The sequence below is a fragment of the Cetorhinus maximus genome, chromosome 23 (genome assembly GCF_964194155.1).
Source record: "Cetorhinus maximus chromosome 23, sCetMax3.hap1.1, whole genome shotgun sequence".
NCBI classification, from domain to species: domain Eukaryota; kingdom Metazoa; phylum Chordata; class Chondrichthyes; order Lamniformes; family Cetorhinidae; genus Cetorhinus; species Cetorhinus maximus.
Window position 1 is genome coordinate 40,076,441 of NC_135901.1, and position 15,796 is coordinate 40,092,236.

A 15,796-nucleotide genomic window follows, 5' to 3' on the forward strand; every position below is an offset into this window, starting at 1 on the left:
TGTTTTATATTCGGGTCCGGGTGATAATGTTCACTGTTTTATATTCGGGTCTGGGGGATAACGTTCACTGTTTTATATTCGGGTCTAGGGGATAATGTTCACTGTTTTATATTCGGGTCTGGGGGATAATGTTCACTGATTTATATTCGGGTCTGGGGGATAATGTTCACTGTTTTATATTCGGGTCTGGGGGATAATGTTCACTGTTTTATATTCGGGTCTGGGGGATAATGTTCACTGTTTTATATTCGGGTCTGGGGGATAATGTTCACTGTTTTATATTCAGATCTGGGGATAATGTTCACTGTTTCACATTCGGGTCTGGGGGACAATGTTCCTTCTTTTATATTCGGGTCTGGTGCGGATTAAAATGAGGAGCCTCTTCAATTGAGGACGGTAACTGCATTTTTGGTATGACTTTAAACAAAATGAACTATCCAGGTGTGAGGGACAAACATTTTCCGATTTAGAGCAGTCAGTTTAGGCGAGCTTGAATCTAAATCCTTCAATTCTGTAAATTTAAACTAAGACCAGACAAACAGGAAGCTGCTGATGGTTAAAGGGGCCGGGATGGTGTTGCGGGGAGGTGTCCAGAGGAAGCCTGACACACGCACTGCACAGGGTGAGTAGAGGAAAGGGAAGAATTACTTGATTAAACAGGGAGCCAGGGACAATAGCGGAAGGCGGGAATCACTGGAAATGGAGCAGCGGGATAAAGACACCTCAGACAATTATTGAATGGTTACAGCACAGATGGAGGCCGTTCGGCCCGTCCTGTCTGTGTTGTTCACTGAAGGAACCATTTTCCTAGTGCCACCTCAGGGCTATGGGCCAAGTGCTGGAAAGTGGGATTGTAATAGATAGGTGTTGATGGCCGGCACGGACACGATGGGATGAAGGGCCTGTTTCTGTGTTGTACAACTCTGATTCTATGACTTCCCTCCCTTTGCCCCGTAGCCCTGGGATTAAACAAGTCTTAAGCAAGACTTGTGTGAAACAAAGTGTTTAGGCGATGGGGTAGAAGCAATAAAGAATAACAACCTTTTCACACAGTGAATCGGGGACGGGGTGCAGGATAATGTAACTGTGCAGGTCACTGAGGATCCCCAAAGCCCATCAGCCGTCTGTATGCTGTATATAGAGGGCCCTGGGGGAGGGGGGAATGGAACCATTTGGGACACCGCACAAGGCGGGATGTCACCCCTCCTCCACTCCCCTGGTTACACAAATGACTCACCTTGGACTGTCCCACACCTGGGCCGGGCGGGGTCAAGGTGCAGGAAGCTGCAAGCTGGTAGATTGAGCTGTGAACTGGGTGGAGTTGAGGGGTTTGAGTGACAGGTCTGGGGCTATATCAGTATGTGTTCATAGTGACAACAGACCATTTAGATGCTCTCTCTGTTGGACTGGGTTCAGGCAATCACTTAATCTCACTGTGCACCAGCGAATTCACACTGGGGAGAGGCCATTCACCTGCTCCAAGTGTGGAAGTCGATTCGCTAGTTCTTCCACCCTGCTGAAACACCTGTTTAGGCTGTGACAAGAGCTTTAAAAACCCACATTCATTGATGGTTCACCAGTGCATTCACTCCGGTTCCACTCCATTCATCTGCTCTCACTGCAGGAAGAGGTTCAGGTGATTGTCCATCCTACTGCAACACCAGTGAGTTCACACCGGGAAGAGGTCATTCACCGGCTCCATGTGTGCGGAGAGATTCTCACTGATGGAAGATCTTTTAAATGGGAAAGAGTTATGAAAGTTCTGTGGAGCTGATGTTCCATCAACGTGTTCACACGGACCAGAGCCTGTTCAAGTGCTGTCACTATGGGACTGGGTTCAAGTGATCATGTGAACTCAGTGTTCAGCGCACTCGCACTGGGGAGGAGAGCATTCATCTGTTCTGTGTGGGAGAGATTCACTCCGTCATCCCACCTCAATACACATTAGTTCTGAAGAGGAGTAATACCGACTTGAAACGTTAACTCTGTTTCTCTCTCCACAGATGCTGCCAGACCTGCTGAGCTTTTCCAGCATTTTCTGTTTCTAATTTTAGATTTCCAACATGTGCAGTATTTTGCTTTCATCTATACACATCGACTTGTTTACATGGGTCAGAAACCTTTTCAAAGTTCTGACCATGAGCCGAGATTTAAAAGCAAAATGGGTGCTGAGACACAAACACATTCACACTGGGGAGAGGCTGTTCACCTGCTATGTGTGTGGGAGGAGATTCACTCTGTCATCTCACCTATTGACACACCAGCGAGTTCACAAGCGGCTGCAGGAATTGGATTCTGCTGTTATTGCTGCTGTTAACCACATCCAGGACTCAACCATTCTGACAGCTGGAGTTTGTTTCTGCTGATGTTCATAATCCCTGTAACTGGACTGAAGTTTAATATTCTGGATAAATGTGAAATAAATCAGGTTTATTTTAAACACGTTGTGGATTTTTGCCTTTCCCACCTGGGTGTTTAACATCACCTGGCTGGAGCTCAGGAAGGACAATCTGGGTCGTGGATCATACAGAAGGAACAGAATTTCAGCCTGGACACAGCCCCTCGGGGTCACACTGAGAAGGACAAACAGCACTTTGCTCTTTCTCCTCTCTCTTCACTGACAGCAAAGCCCCCGTGTGGGTTAATCCTGAGGTGTGTAAGAAATGTGTCCCAGCCGCTCTCTTCCATGGTTCGGACCTCCTGGACCCAGAACAGCAGGCTCCTATACAACTGTGTTTAGAGTCAGGAGGAACAACGGTGAATGCTGGAAACGTGCTGTCAAATCAGAGGTTGGTGTAAAACTGTGATCTGTTTCTGACTGAAAGGGAAAATCAGGTTTAAGTTTCCAGTCTGAAAATTACTGTGCTAATTATTCTATGAAGATTTACTGTGTTTGTGACAGACTAAAATCGATTACTTTAAGGCAGAATTAAACCCATTTGAAATAAATTTGCAAAATTCTGTATTAAAATAGCAGGTAGATGATTTCAGAGGTACCTGTTAACTGCTGGGAGAATTATACAACAGATAAAGAAAGACCTGCAGCACATTTCCTGGAGTTCCCTATTTTATTGATATGTGTTAGACACCAGGATAACTAAAAATACTCAACCCTGAACATCCATGTGGTTGCAACCCTCAAAGTTACTCTGGGATCACTCCCGCTGTGTAGCTCCAGCACTGATCCTGCTGCAGGTTGGAGGCTCGGGGAGTGGGCCCTCCAGGAGTGGATTGGGAGAAAGCAGTGTTTCAGTATCCTGACTAATATACGGTGAGGAACCAGAGGAATCCTTACTGAGGAACTGTCTGGGGCTTTACCTCTCAGTGTAGGTCTAGGGGTGAATGATTCCTGACTCCCTGAACTGTCTGACACTGAACCCAGTTTGGAACAAGATGAATTCAGTGTCCAGGAGAACTGGGACAAATATCACCCACAATTGAGGGAGAGAAAAGCAGCCATTAGAGAAGAGATCTTTGGGAAAGAAGATGGTGAACAATTGTGGAAATAACAGCAAAGCTTTCCCAGCTCCATCAGGAGTGGGAAGATGGTTAAACGTAATTTTGAAACACTGAAAAACAGTTGAGGACAGATTGAATCAGATTACCAGGCTATGACAGAACTGTTAAATGACTGTTTCACATCAGTCTGCATTCCTGTGGATGATGCTCAAATTCCAGCTGTGGGATGTGCTGTCGTCAATAACATCATCAATATTAAAATAGAAAGGGATTGTCACCCTGGAGAAAATAGGGAATATCAAACTAGATGGTGCTCCAGGTCCAGATGATGTCCACCCAAGGGGGTTTAAAGAGATGGAACGGGTGCCCTGTGAGCCTCTTTTCCATATCTTCAACAGCTCAATAGAGTCAGCGATTGTTCTCTGAGATCGGAAAGTAGCTCATGGTGTTCCCACTTTCCAAATCAGGGAAAAATCAGAGCCAGGGAATGACAGGCCCATCAGTGTGGCCACGATCACAGGGAAGATGCTTGAAGGTTTCTGATTCTGTTTCTGATCACTGGGGGAGAGAAGGATCCATTCGAGATCCTCAACATGGATTCCGGGAAAGAATGTCACGCCTTAGAAACCTGTTTGTGTTTTGTGAAGAAGTTGCTGTGCTGGTGGATGAGGGGAATCAGGTTGACATTGTCTATCTCAGGGTGTAATCCAACACCAGCATCTTGTATTTACACAGAGGGTTGTGAGGCTGGAGGAGGTTACAGAGATGCTGAGGATCCATTTGACATTGTCTATCTCAGGGGTGTCAAACTCCTTTTCCATGGTGGATCTGATCCGACATCCTGGCACTGGGTGAGGGCCACATTCAGCAGAAGTTATTAAAATGAAACAAGATACTGATAAACTTTATTAGTATTCACTGACATCACGATTTTATTTACTGCTTCTGCTGCTCCCGATACCTGGCACCTCTTCACTTGACCCATCACATCAACACTTGGAGCAAATGACTGGGCTGAGGTTTGTCTCGGATAAAAACATGAGGACCTCTTGTCAGCACAGAATCAGAGAAATTTACAGCACAGAGGAGGCCATTCAGCCCATCATGTCTGTACTGGCTGAAAATGAGCTATCCAGTCCAATCCCACTATCCAGCTCTTGGTCTGTAGTCCTGTAGGTTACAGCACGACTGGTGCATAACCCAGTACTTTTTAAATGTGAGTATTTCTGCCTCTACCACCCTTTCAGATAGTGATTTAAAATTCCCCAGCACCCTCTAAGTGAAAACATTACTCAACTCCCCTCTAATCTTCCCACCAATTACTTTAAATCTCAGCCCCCTGGTTACTGGCCTCTCTGTTAATGAAATAGGTCCTTCCTACCCACTTTATCTGGGACCCTCATCATTTTATACACATCAATTAAATCTCCCCTCAGCATCCTCTATTCCAAAGAAAACAACACCCGCCTCTCCAAATCCACCTCAGGGTTAAAATTCACCAGTCCCGGCATCATCCAGATAAATCTTTTCTGTGCCCTCTCCAGTGTGATCACATCCTTCCTGTAAAGTGCTGACTAGAACTGGACTGTGCTCTAACTAGTGTTTTTTATAGCTCCAGAATAACCACGCTCTCACCTTCCATTAACTTCAATGTGAAGGAAACTCACAGCTGGAACCTGTCAGCATTTTAAAGATATTTACAAATTTTCGAGGGTTCCTTACAGTTGGGATCTTCCTCTGTTCTGTCCACTCGAGGTGTTAGATAACAGACTTTCTCCTGTGAATATCGAGCTGGAGTTTTGGGTCATGAGGTGTTTCCTTGTTCATCTTGTTGACTCTAAATATTGAATTGTGTGGTTTCAGACACCAGGTAATCAAGCTGACAACAGATTGTCTCACACTGACTTTATTAATAGCACTGCAATCATACAGATAGAGTATAGTTCCCCGATCCAGAATAGGGATAATCATAGAATCTTTACAGTGCAGGAGGCCATTCGGCCCATTGAGTCTGCACTGGCTCTCTGAAACAGCATTCCACCTAGTCCCACTCCCCTGCCTTATCCCGTAACCTTGGACATTCTCTCTTTTCAGGTAGCAATCCAGCTCCCTTCTGAATCCCTCAATCGAACCTGCTTCTACTGCCCTTCCAGGAAGTTCGTACCAGACTTCAACCACCCTGTGGGTGAAAAAATGTTCCCTCACATCACATTTAGGGAGGGAACTTAAAAGCTTCACATCAAGGCACAGCCACCAATGATGGAGTAATTATAATTTTGGGTGTTCGAGACGGCAGAATGAGAGGAGCGCAGAGGGTCATGTGACTGGAGATTACAGAGATAGGGAGTGACGAGGCCATGGAGGGATTTGAAACTGAGGATACAAATTTTAAAATTGAGGCAAAATTGACCAGGAGCCAATGTCGGTCAATGAGCACAGGGGTGATGAGTGAATGGAACTTGGTGTGAGAAAGCTCACAGTCAGCAGAGTTTGGATGATCTCATGTTTCCGTGTGGGGATGGGGTGAATGTGAGAGGCCAGCCAGGAATGTATTGGAATCATCAAGTCTAAAGGTAACATGGATGAGGGTTTGAGCAGCAGATGAGCTGGGGGTGGGGTGGAGACAGGCGACGTTGTGGAGATCGAAATATCTGGTATTAGTGATGGTGTGGATATGTGGTCAGAAACTCATCTTGGAGTCAAATATGACACCAAGATTGTGAACAGTGTGGTTCAGCCTCAGACAGTTCCCAGGGAGAGGGATGGACTCGGTAGTTAGGGAACGGAATTTGTAGTGGTGACCGAAGACAATGGCTTTGGTCTTCCTGATTTTTAATTGAGGAAATTTCTGCTCATCCAGTACTGGATATGAGATAAGCAGTTTGATAATTTAGTAACAGTTGGATGATGTCACCTAGTGGCAGCCTGAAGATGAGAAATAGGAGTGGCCAAGGATAGATCCTTGGGGACACCAAGTACAAGGACTTTGGAGACGAAAGGGAGGTTGGAGATGGGGTGGTAGTTTACAATGACAATTGTGGAAAAAGTTTTTTTTCAGGATGGGTGATGATGGTGGATTTAAAGGTGAGGGGAACAGTACCAGGAGAGAGACAGAACCATTAGCTGATATTGTTGAGATGGAGAAGTTGGATGGTCAACAGTTTAATGTGAATAGGGTTATGGGAACAGAGGTGGGTCTCATGGACAAGATGAGCACTGAGAGGGCATGAGGGGAGATGGGAGAGAAACTGGAGAAAGATGTGGGTTCAGGGCTCGGACAAGGAGGACTTTAGAGACAGTTTGTCCTGGTGGGTTAGTGGAAGGGAGGGAAGCAGCAGAGGCAGCTGATCAGATTGTCTCAATCTTAGTGACAAAGAAGCTCCATGAGCTCCTCACACTTGTTGTTGGAGGTGAGGATGGAGGAGACAGGAGAGAGGGAGAGTCCTTTAGAAGGAACTAATTTGTGTTTGAGATATTAACAAGATTCACCAGACAGTGTGTTTTACACAAAGCTAATTTATTTGACTTTTATCCAGAATATTAACACCTATAACTGGGCTGGAATTTATTAGCATCAGCAGAAATACTCCCCAATGAAAATCGTTCAGTCCCGGGTGGTGTTAACAGGAAAATCCCATCATTGTATTTACTTGTGATCTTAAAAAGACTCAATATTGTGTGTGTAATACAAAGCTGATTTATTTGACTTTTGTCCAGAACATTAATGCCTAGAACTTGACATTAATGCCTAGAAATTAACATCAGAGAAACAGACCCTAATAAACATCGTTCACTCCTGAATATAATTAACAGTAAAATCCAATCACTGTCTTTATGTGTGAACCCGCTGGTGTATCAGTAGGTAGGATGATTGAGTGAATCCCTTCCCACACTGGGAGCAGGTGAACGGTCTCTCCCCAGTGTGAATGCGCTGGTGTGCAGTGAGATGAGATGCTCGCCTGAACCCAGCCCCACAGTGAGAGCACCTGAACGGTCTCTCGTCAGTGTGAACACGTTGATGACACATCAGTTCCCTGGAACTTTTGAAACACTTCCACAGTCTGGACGTTTAAACGGTCTCTTGTCAGTGTGAACTCGCTGGTGTCTCAGCAGATTAGATGAGTGAGTGAATCCCTTCCCACACTGGGAGCAGGTAAATGGTCTCTCCCCAGTGTGAACCCGCTGATGTGTCAACAGGTGCGATAACTGAGTGAATCCATTCCCACACTGGGAGCAGGTGAATGGTCTCTCCCCAGTGTGAACTCGCCGGTGTAGATGAGTTGAGATGCTCGCCTGAACCCAGTCCCACAGTGAGAGCACCTGAACGTTCGCTCGTCAGTGTAAACACTTTGATGACACATCAGTTCCCTGGAACTTTTGTAACACTTCCCGCAGTCTGGGCATTTAAACGGTCTCTCATCAGTGTGAACTCGCTGGTGTCTCAGCAGATTAGTTAAGTGAGTGAATCCCTTCCCACATTGGGAGCAGGTGAACGGCCTCTTCCCAGTATGAACTCGCTGGTGTCCAGTGAGTTGAGATGCTCGCCTGAACCCAGTTCCACAGTGAGAGCACCTGAATGGTCTCTCGTCAGTGTGAACACGTTGATGGGACATCAGTTCCCCAGAACTTTTAAAGCACGTCCCGCAGTCTGAGCATTTAAAAGGTCTCTCGTCAGTGTGAACTCGCTGGTGTTTCAGCAGGTTGGATGACTGATTGAATCCCTTTCCACACTCGGAGCAAGTGAACGGTCTCTCCCCAGTGTGGATTCATTGGTGTTGCAACAGGTCGGATGAGTGAATGAATCCCTTCCCACATTCGGATCAAGTCTCTCCCCAGTGTGAATTCGCTGGTGTGTCAGCAGGTTGGACGATCGAGTGAATCCCTTCCCACGCTCGGAGCAGGTGAACGGTCTCTCCCCAGTGTGAGTGCGCCAATGAGTTTCCAGCTCAGATGGGCATCTGAATCCCTCTTCACAGCCTCCACATTTCCATGGTTTCTCCCCACTTTGAACAGTGCTTTTTCCCTTCATGTTCAAAATCAGTTTACGATAAATTGGGTGACTCCTTCAGATCCTGATGTGATGTTTGGTTTCAGTTTCCCGACTGAAAATCCTCCCCTTCTAATCCCCTGTGAAATTGATTTAAAACAGAAAAAAGGGAGTGAGAGAGAACCCACAAAAACACAAAGGCAGGTTGTGAAATTGAGCTGAATGAATCTGGGAATTTGTGGGGCCGGCACGAGGAAAAAGTGACCACGGAAACTGCTGGATTGTCATAAAAACCCAACTGGTTCACTAATGTCCATCAGGGAAGGGAACCTGCCACCTGGTCTGGGTCTACACAAGACTCTGTCCTCCTTAAGATAACAGATAGGAACCGGAATAAACCATACGGTTCATTAAGCTGCTCCACCATTCGAAATGAGCATGGCTGATCCTGGGCTTCAACTCCACTGTCTGAGAGAGAAAGAAAAGAAGAGAAGGGGGTAGTAGAAGCGGAGGTAAAGAAGACGGACTTAATAGAGCTACATCTCACTGCATAAGTGTGAGGTTATCCATTTTGGTCGGAAGAATGAAAAGGCGACATTATTTAAATGGAGAGAAACTTCAGAATGCACCAGTGCAGAGGGATCTGGGTGTCCTCGTGCATGAATCGCTGAAAGCTAGTATGCAGGTACTGCAGGCAATAAGGAAGGCAATTGGAATTTTGTAATTTATTGCTAAAGGAATAGAGTATAAAAATAGGGAAGTTGCTGCAACGGTACAAGGCATTGGTGAGACCGCACCTGGAGTACTGTGCACAGTTTTGGTTCCCTTACTTGAGGAAGGATGTAGTTGCATTGGAGGAGGCTCAGAGGAGGTTCACTAGATTGATTCCAGAGATGTGGGGCTTGTTTAATGAGGGGAGATTGAGCAGTTTATGTCTGTACTCGCTAGAGTTTAGAAATATGAAAGGAGATCTAATTGAGGAAAATAAGATGCTAAAGGAGACAGACAAAGTAGACGTGGAGCGGATGTTTCCCCTTGTGGGGCATTCTGGAATGAGAGGCCATAGTTTTAGGCTAAGGGGTGGTAGATTTAAATCAGAGATAAGTAGGAATTGCTTTTCTCAAAATCTGTGGAATTCACTGCCTCAGAGTGTAGTGGATAAATTTAAGGAGGAGATAGATAGATTTTTAATTAGTAACGGTTTGAAAGGTTATGGGGAGATGTTGGGAAATTGGAGTTGAGGCCGAAAGATCAGCCATGATGGTAATGAATGGTGGGGCAGGCCCGAGGGGCTGAATTGCCTACTCCTGCTTCTAGTTCTTATGTTCTTATTCAAGAGTCAAGCCTGGTACAGAATTTTTTTTTCTAATTATTTGATGGGATGTGGGATATGGCTTGGTCAGCATTTATTACCCATCCTTATTTGCCCCTGAGAAGGTGGTGTTGAGCTGCCTTCTTGAACCACTGGCAGCTCAGCCTCACCTTCTCAATGCACATTGTCCTCGGGGAGTCAGGCATTCCCCAGTCACGTGCTCAGCCCTGGCTCCCCACTCTCATTCTCTTCCGCCTTTGTCATCCAGCCCAAGCCCCGCCCACTCCATGATGTCACCGATATGGCCGCACATGCGCCCTGCTCCACGCTGAAACAAGATAGCGGCCGTTAAACCGGTCCCGGGGAAACAGTGGCTCCGGAGATTCGCAGCACTGGACAGAAACGGCCCAGGAGTTTCTTGTTCGCGGCTTGTGGCCTACACCGGGGGTTTCTGAAGCCTTCACGCCCATCCATCGTCGCTAACATTACCTCCGCTTCGCCGCGTCCTCACCTCCTAAAATCCAACAACCAAGCGTCTGTCCATAACAACAACAAAAATACCTGGAAAAACTCAGCAGCTCTGGCAGCATCTGTGGAGAGGAACACAGTTAACGTTTCGAGTCCGTATGACTCTTCAACAGAACTAAGGAAAATTAGAAAAGAGGTGAAATATAAGCTGGTTTAAGGGGTGGGGGGGCGGAGAGACAGGTAGAGCTGGATAGAGGGCTAGTGATAGGTGGAGATAACCAAAAAATGTCATAGACAAAAGGAAAAAGAGGTGTTGACGGTGGTGATATTATCTAAGAAATGTAATAATAGGTGACATTAAGGGTAGAAAGCAGGATGAGCAAGGTACAGATAGGGCTATCTGTGGGGGTGGGGTGGGGGGGAAGGGATCGAAATAGGCTAAAAGGTAGAAGTAAAACAATGGGTGGAAATACATTTAAAAATAATGGAAATAAGTGGAAAGAGAAAAATCTATATAAATTATTGGGAAAAAGGGGGATCGGAAAGGGGGTGGGGATGGAGGAGAGAGTTCATGATTTAAAATTGATGAACTCAATATTCAGAACAGAAGGCTGTAAAGTGCCTAGTCGGAAGATGAGGTGCTGTTCCTCCAGTTTGCGTTGAGCTTCACTGGAACAATGCAGCAAGCCAAGGGCGGACATGTGGGCATGAAAGCAGGGTGGTGCGTTGAAATGGCAAGCGACAGGGAGGTATGGGTCATGCTTGCGGACAGACTGAAGGTGATCGGCAAAGCGGTCACCCAGTCTGCATTTGGTCTCTACAATGTAGAGGAAACCGCATTGGGAGCAACGAATGCAGTAGACTAAATTGAGGGAAGTGCAAATGAAGCACTGCTTCACTTGAAAGGATTATTTGGGCCCTTGGACGGTGAGCAGGGGGGAATTAAAGGGGCAGGTCTTGTTTTATCTCTACCTTTTAGCCTATTTCGATCCCCCCCTCCCGCACCCCACCCCCACAAGGGCTATCTGTACTTTGTTCGTCCTGCTTTCTACCCTTAATGTCCCCATTATCACATTTATCAGCTAATATCACCGTCAACACCTCTTTGTCCTTTTGCCTATGACATCTTTTGACTATCTCCGCCTATCACTGGCCCTCTATCCAGCTCTACCCGTCCCACCACCCCTTAAACCAGCTTATATTTTCTATTTTTCCTTAGTTCTGATGAAGAGTCATTCAGACTCGAAACGTTAACTGTATTCCTCTCCGCAGATGCTGTCAGACCTGCTGAGTTTTTCCAGGTATTTTTGTTTTTGCTCTAGATTTCCAGCATCCGCGGTATTTTGCTTTTATCTTAGAAATCAACAATATTCTCTCCTCCTGTCTCCTAGACCAGGATAACCGCGCATGCGCCCTGCTGCACATTGCCCCCTATTAAGATGGCGGCCGTTACCCCGGGCCTGACGAAGTGAGAAATCCAGACTTTCTCGGCCCGTTCTCTGTAAACACAAGACCGGTACCTTGTTCTTTGGGGTCTGCGGCCTGCACTGTATCTTTATGAAGCCTCCCTGCCCACACCGCCAGCTCCATTCCTCCTCACACACCCACTAACTCTGTTAGTTTGCTCCACGCCACATTCTCTAACCCGCTCTGAGCAGCTTCAGTCCCAGACCAGCACTGCGCATGCTCGTGAAAAGACCGCAATGCGCATGCTCCAAGCACACACCGTCATGCGCATGTGCGGGGAGGTGCTGTAATGAGAATAGGGCACATTCTGTACCGCAGTGACTGCTGGGTGACCACTCCGCCATTGAAGGGTAACGTTGTAGAATGAAACTGAAGTCCAGTAATCAGAATACAATGGGTGCCATCGGGACAAGCTATAAAGTCTTCGAATCAATTGATACAGCAACTAAAATGCTCTGGGCTCTACCCTAATTCCCTCATGGATGTTATGAGGAGCAGAACAAATACCCTGCAGTTAGATCCGAACTCGATGGAGTCTCAGCATATGGATTATTTTTCACCATACATGGTTCATTTTAACCCTGCCAACAGGAATGCTCTGACGGTGGATTAAATCCTTTGAATTTTAAAGTTGGTGTGTTTACTGCTTTGCAAACCGAATAAATCCCTTCGCACATGTGAAATATCTGGATGGTCTCTGGATGTGACTGTGTTCCTGTGTCAGTAATTGGATCAATGGAATGAATCCATTTGCATTTTCAGCTTGTGCACGTGAGCTTACTTAGACATTTTCAGCTGAAAAATGGATCTCAAACCTTATGGCTTCCACATACTTAGCACTAATTAGTTAAAGAAAATCAAAATGCTGCAGATGCTGGCTTTCTGAAATAAAAAAAAGGCAGAAAATGCTGGAATTCTCTGCAGGTCTGGCTGCGCCTCTCGAGAGAAAAACATAGCTTTTAGCGGATTAGTGGGTCTGTGAGATTAGGACTAATTCTTTTGTGGAATCTCAACATAGACTTGTTGGAGGTGACAGTCTGTTTCTGTTTGGTAATATTTCTGAAACTTTTGGATGTCAAAAACGCATCAATGGATAAATGGCAGCATGAAATATTGGGTACAGTCGATGAAGCTTCACTAATAAATTGGCCTCCCACTATTGTGAGAACCCATTTATCATTCACATGGATTGGGACAGCCTTTGGTAAACTGAGATGTCATGGGAATGTGTTAATTATTAATATCACCTATGGTGATTCCAGGTTAAATTACCACCAGGAAATCAGTTACTTAGCGAATTTTTTAAAATTCTTATTTTATTTATTTTACTTATCTTATTTATTGTTATTTATCAGTCATATATAGGCCAGACCAGGTGAGGATGGCAAATTTCCTTCCCTAAAGACATGAGTAATCAGATGTGTTTTTACGAAAACTGATGATGGTCTCATTCCTTGTGATTGCAGATTTATTAATTGAATTTAAATTCCACCAGCTGCCGTGGTGTGATTTGAACCTGTGTCCTCGGAGCATGAGCCTGGGCCTCTGGATTACTCGTACAGATGTCTCGGCTTTAGAAAGATAGCTCATCCTGAAAACAGCCCCAACTTTGCATTCAAAATAAGAAAACGAACACTAGGTGGTTATTGCACCAATCATTATAAAACAGACCAGCATTTAACTTCACAAAAATGTATAAAGTATTGGAGCCAGTGTCCATAAGTTACACGTCAAACATCACAGAAAAAATGTCACAATGTGTTACTCATACAAAATCTTAAAAAAAAACAATTCCAGCTACTGACCTGATATTTACAAATAGTTACAACTATCATCTTAGTTGGATTTCTCTATTTAGAGCAGTGATCTAAACTCAGAGTTTAACAGCTAAATGTTACAAATGTGCCGCAGCCTTCAGAGGACACGTGCGCAATAATTAAGAATATCCAGTTAAGATGGGATGGAAGTCACTTCCATTTAATAAAATGTCTTCCTTTGGATTGTATGAAGTCTGCTTAGCCAAACAAAATCACCTAATGCTGAAAGGGTGTGAATATAAAGTTCGAGGTTGCTGAATTAAATTTGATTGCTTTCTTTCTCGGCTGGAGTCTTCAAAAGATGTGTTGGAAAACACAGGTGGAGCAGCGCACACAGGTTAAAAAATCAATTAAATAGAAGTGTATTATATCAGCACATGAATAAATATCATGTTTCAGTATCTTTTAAGTGAACATTTTGCTTTCATTTCTCCACTTAATATATTTGAGCCAAGTTTAATTATTGGCTCTGAAAGATTGTATCATAATTAAGTCCTCTCTAACAGCACTGCGGGTGTTCCTACACCACAAGGACTGCAGCTGTTCAAGAAGGCAGCTCACTACGACCTTCTCAAGGGCAAGTAGGGATTGGCAATAAATGCTGTCTCACATTCTGTGCATGGATACACAAAACTGAAAAACTACTAATCACAAATTGAAAACAAGCCTGGGATCAATTGAAATACAGATCTGTAAAAATAATAATTGCAGAAGATGAATCTTGAAATTTAAAAGTAAAAAAACAAGGCTGGAAGCACTCAGCAGCTGAGGCTGCATGGTTCATCAGAACCGCTCTGTCCAGTTCCCAACAATGTATCAACATGAAGCAGAAAACTCTCTTCTCCCTGCTCCTACTCCTCCTCATTGAGTCTGAACTGGTTACAATGTGTCAACATGAAGCAGAAAACTCTCTTCTCCCTCCTCGTAATCCCCCTCATTGAGTCTGAACTGGGTACAATACACAAGGAGCCATTACTGTGTCCAGAGTTTTCTAAAATTATTATTTATAAATAACGTTCAAAGTTGTGTTACTATTAGTTATATTAGAGCGGATTAACACAACCGTTTAAACTACCCTCTGGGGAGCTTGGACACGTGCTCCCTGCAGACAGGGCATCATTTCACTTCACAAAGTATCATAGGGAGGATTAGAATATTCCCATCACATAAACCTTTCCTTCTCATTTCAACTTTCTGGCTGATAAATAATGTTTCAATCTGCTGATATAATTTTGGAAAATAAGTTATAACTGATAAACTCAATCCCAGGCGAGAATGTGCAATGTGCTCAAATCAATTCATTTTGCTCACCACAAATGTGAACAGTATGCGTTTGCTAGACCACCACATGTCCAGGGTGACTCTATTAGCTTTGTGCAGCGGCATTATTGTAGCTAATGAGGTTTAACTGAGGGGTGATTATTGCTTATTGAAAATTTTTCCCAATACCCCGCTATGGTAACTTGTAACAAAATCACTATTAGCAATTTTTGGTAGTCTCTTTGGAGACTGTTTACATATGTGAAAAGATAGTGAAATAAACCCAGAGGATTCTGTTAAAATTCAGCAGGCAAGGCAGCATCTGTGAAGAGCTGAGTTTTCAGTATTTATTGATTGTGTTGATTGAACTTTGTCAGTGCTGTGGTTACTAACGCTGGCTAGACATATTCATGAATTTGATTCTGTAACACTTGTATCACTAAATATTTTCTCACCATTTACACGTTGCTGCGTTTACCTGAGTGAGGATTCAGCGGTAGTGTTGCTACTTTCTTTGATTTATGAATCTGTCCCCCTGCTGCCAATTGGCTTCTGATTAGAAAACAATTACATCTCCCAAGTACTTACATCTAACCCATTAGAAACCTAAAAAGTTATTGTATTCGAACAAACCCAACAAGTATTCTGTCTTCTTCAGCTCCGCAGTAAGATAGGGAAAAGTAGAAAGCTGTAATTATCTGGCCCATCACTCTCCAACAGCCAGCAGGGGAAAGTGGCAATTGCAGTTTCAATCAGCGGGTTACTGCCCTTCTCTGGGATGCAGATACTGCAACAGAGTCCAAATCTCCCAATGCACCAAGCATGGGCTCAGGAAATTGCAGGTAGATGATATCTGATTCACAAAAACCCGAGCAGTATTTACAGAATGCAAGAGTGAGTTAGTCACAAATAAAAGTAACACGCCACTTTCTAAATCTTTCCATTGGATGTGTTCATTTCATCTTAAGTTCTGCTCGTGGGAAATGGCTGAAAGAGAGGTTGGGAAATAACAGCTTGAAACCTTTG

General features: G+C 44.5%; 1 protein-coding gene and 1 non-coding gene across 2 annotated transcripts in view; both read left to right on the plus strand.

Annotated features, from left to right (window-relative positions):
- The window catches only part of LOC144698497 (uncharacterized), a 757,701-nt gene that overhangs the window by 432,023 nt on the left and 309,882 nt on the right, over positions 1-15,796 (plus strand). The gene's annotated exons all lie outside the window — the stretch shown is intronic.
- On the plus strand, positions 14,879-15,019 carry LOC144698601 (U4 spliceosomal RNA). Its single transcript, XR_013580544.1, has one exon. It is a non-coding gene; the product is annotated as a U4 spliceosomal RNA (small nuclear RNA).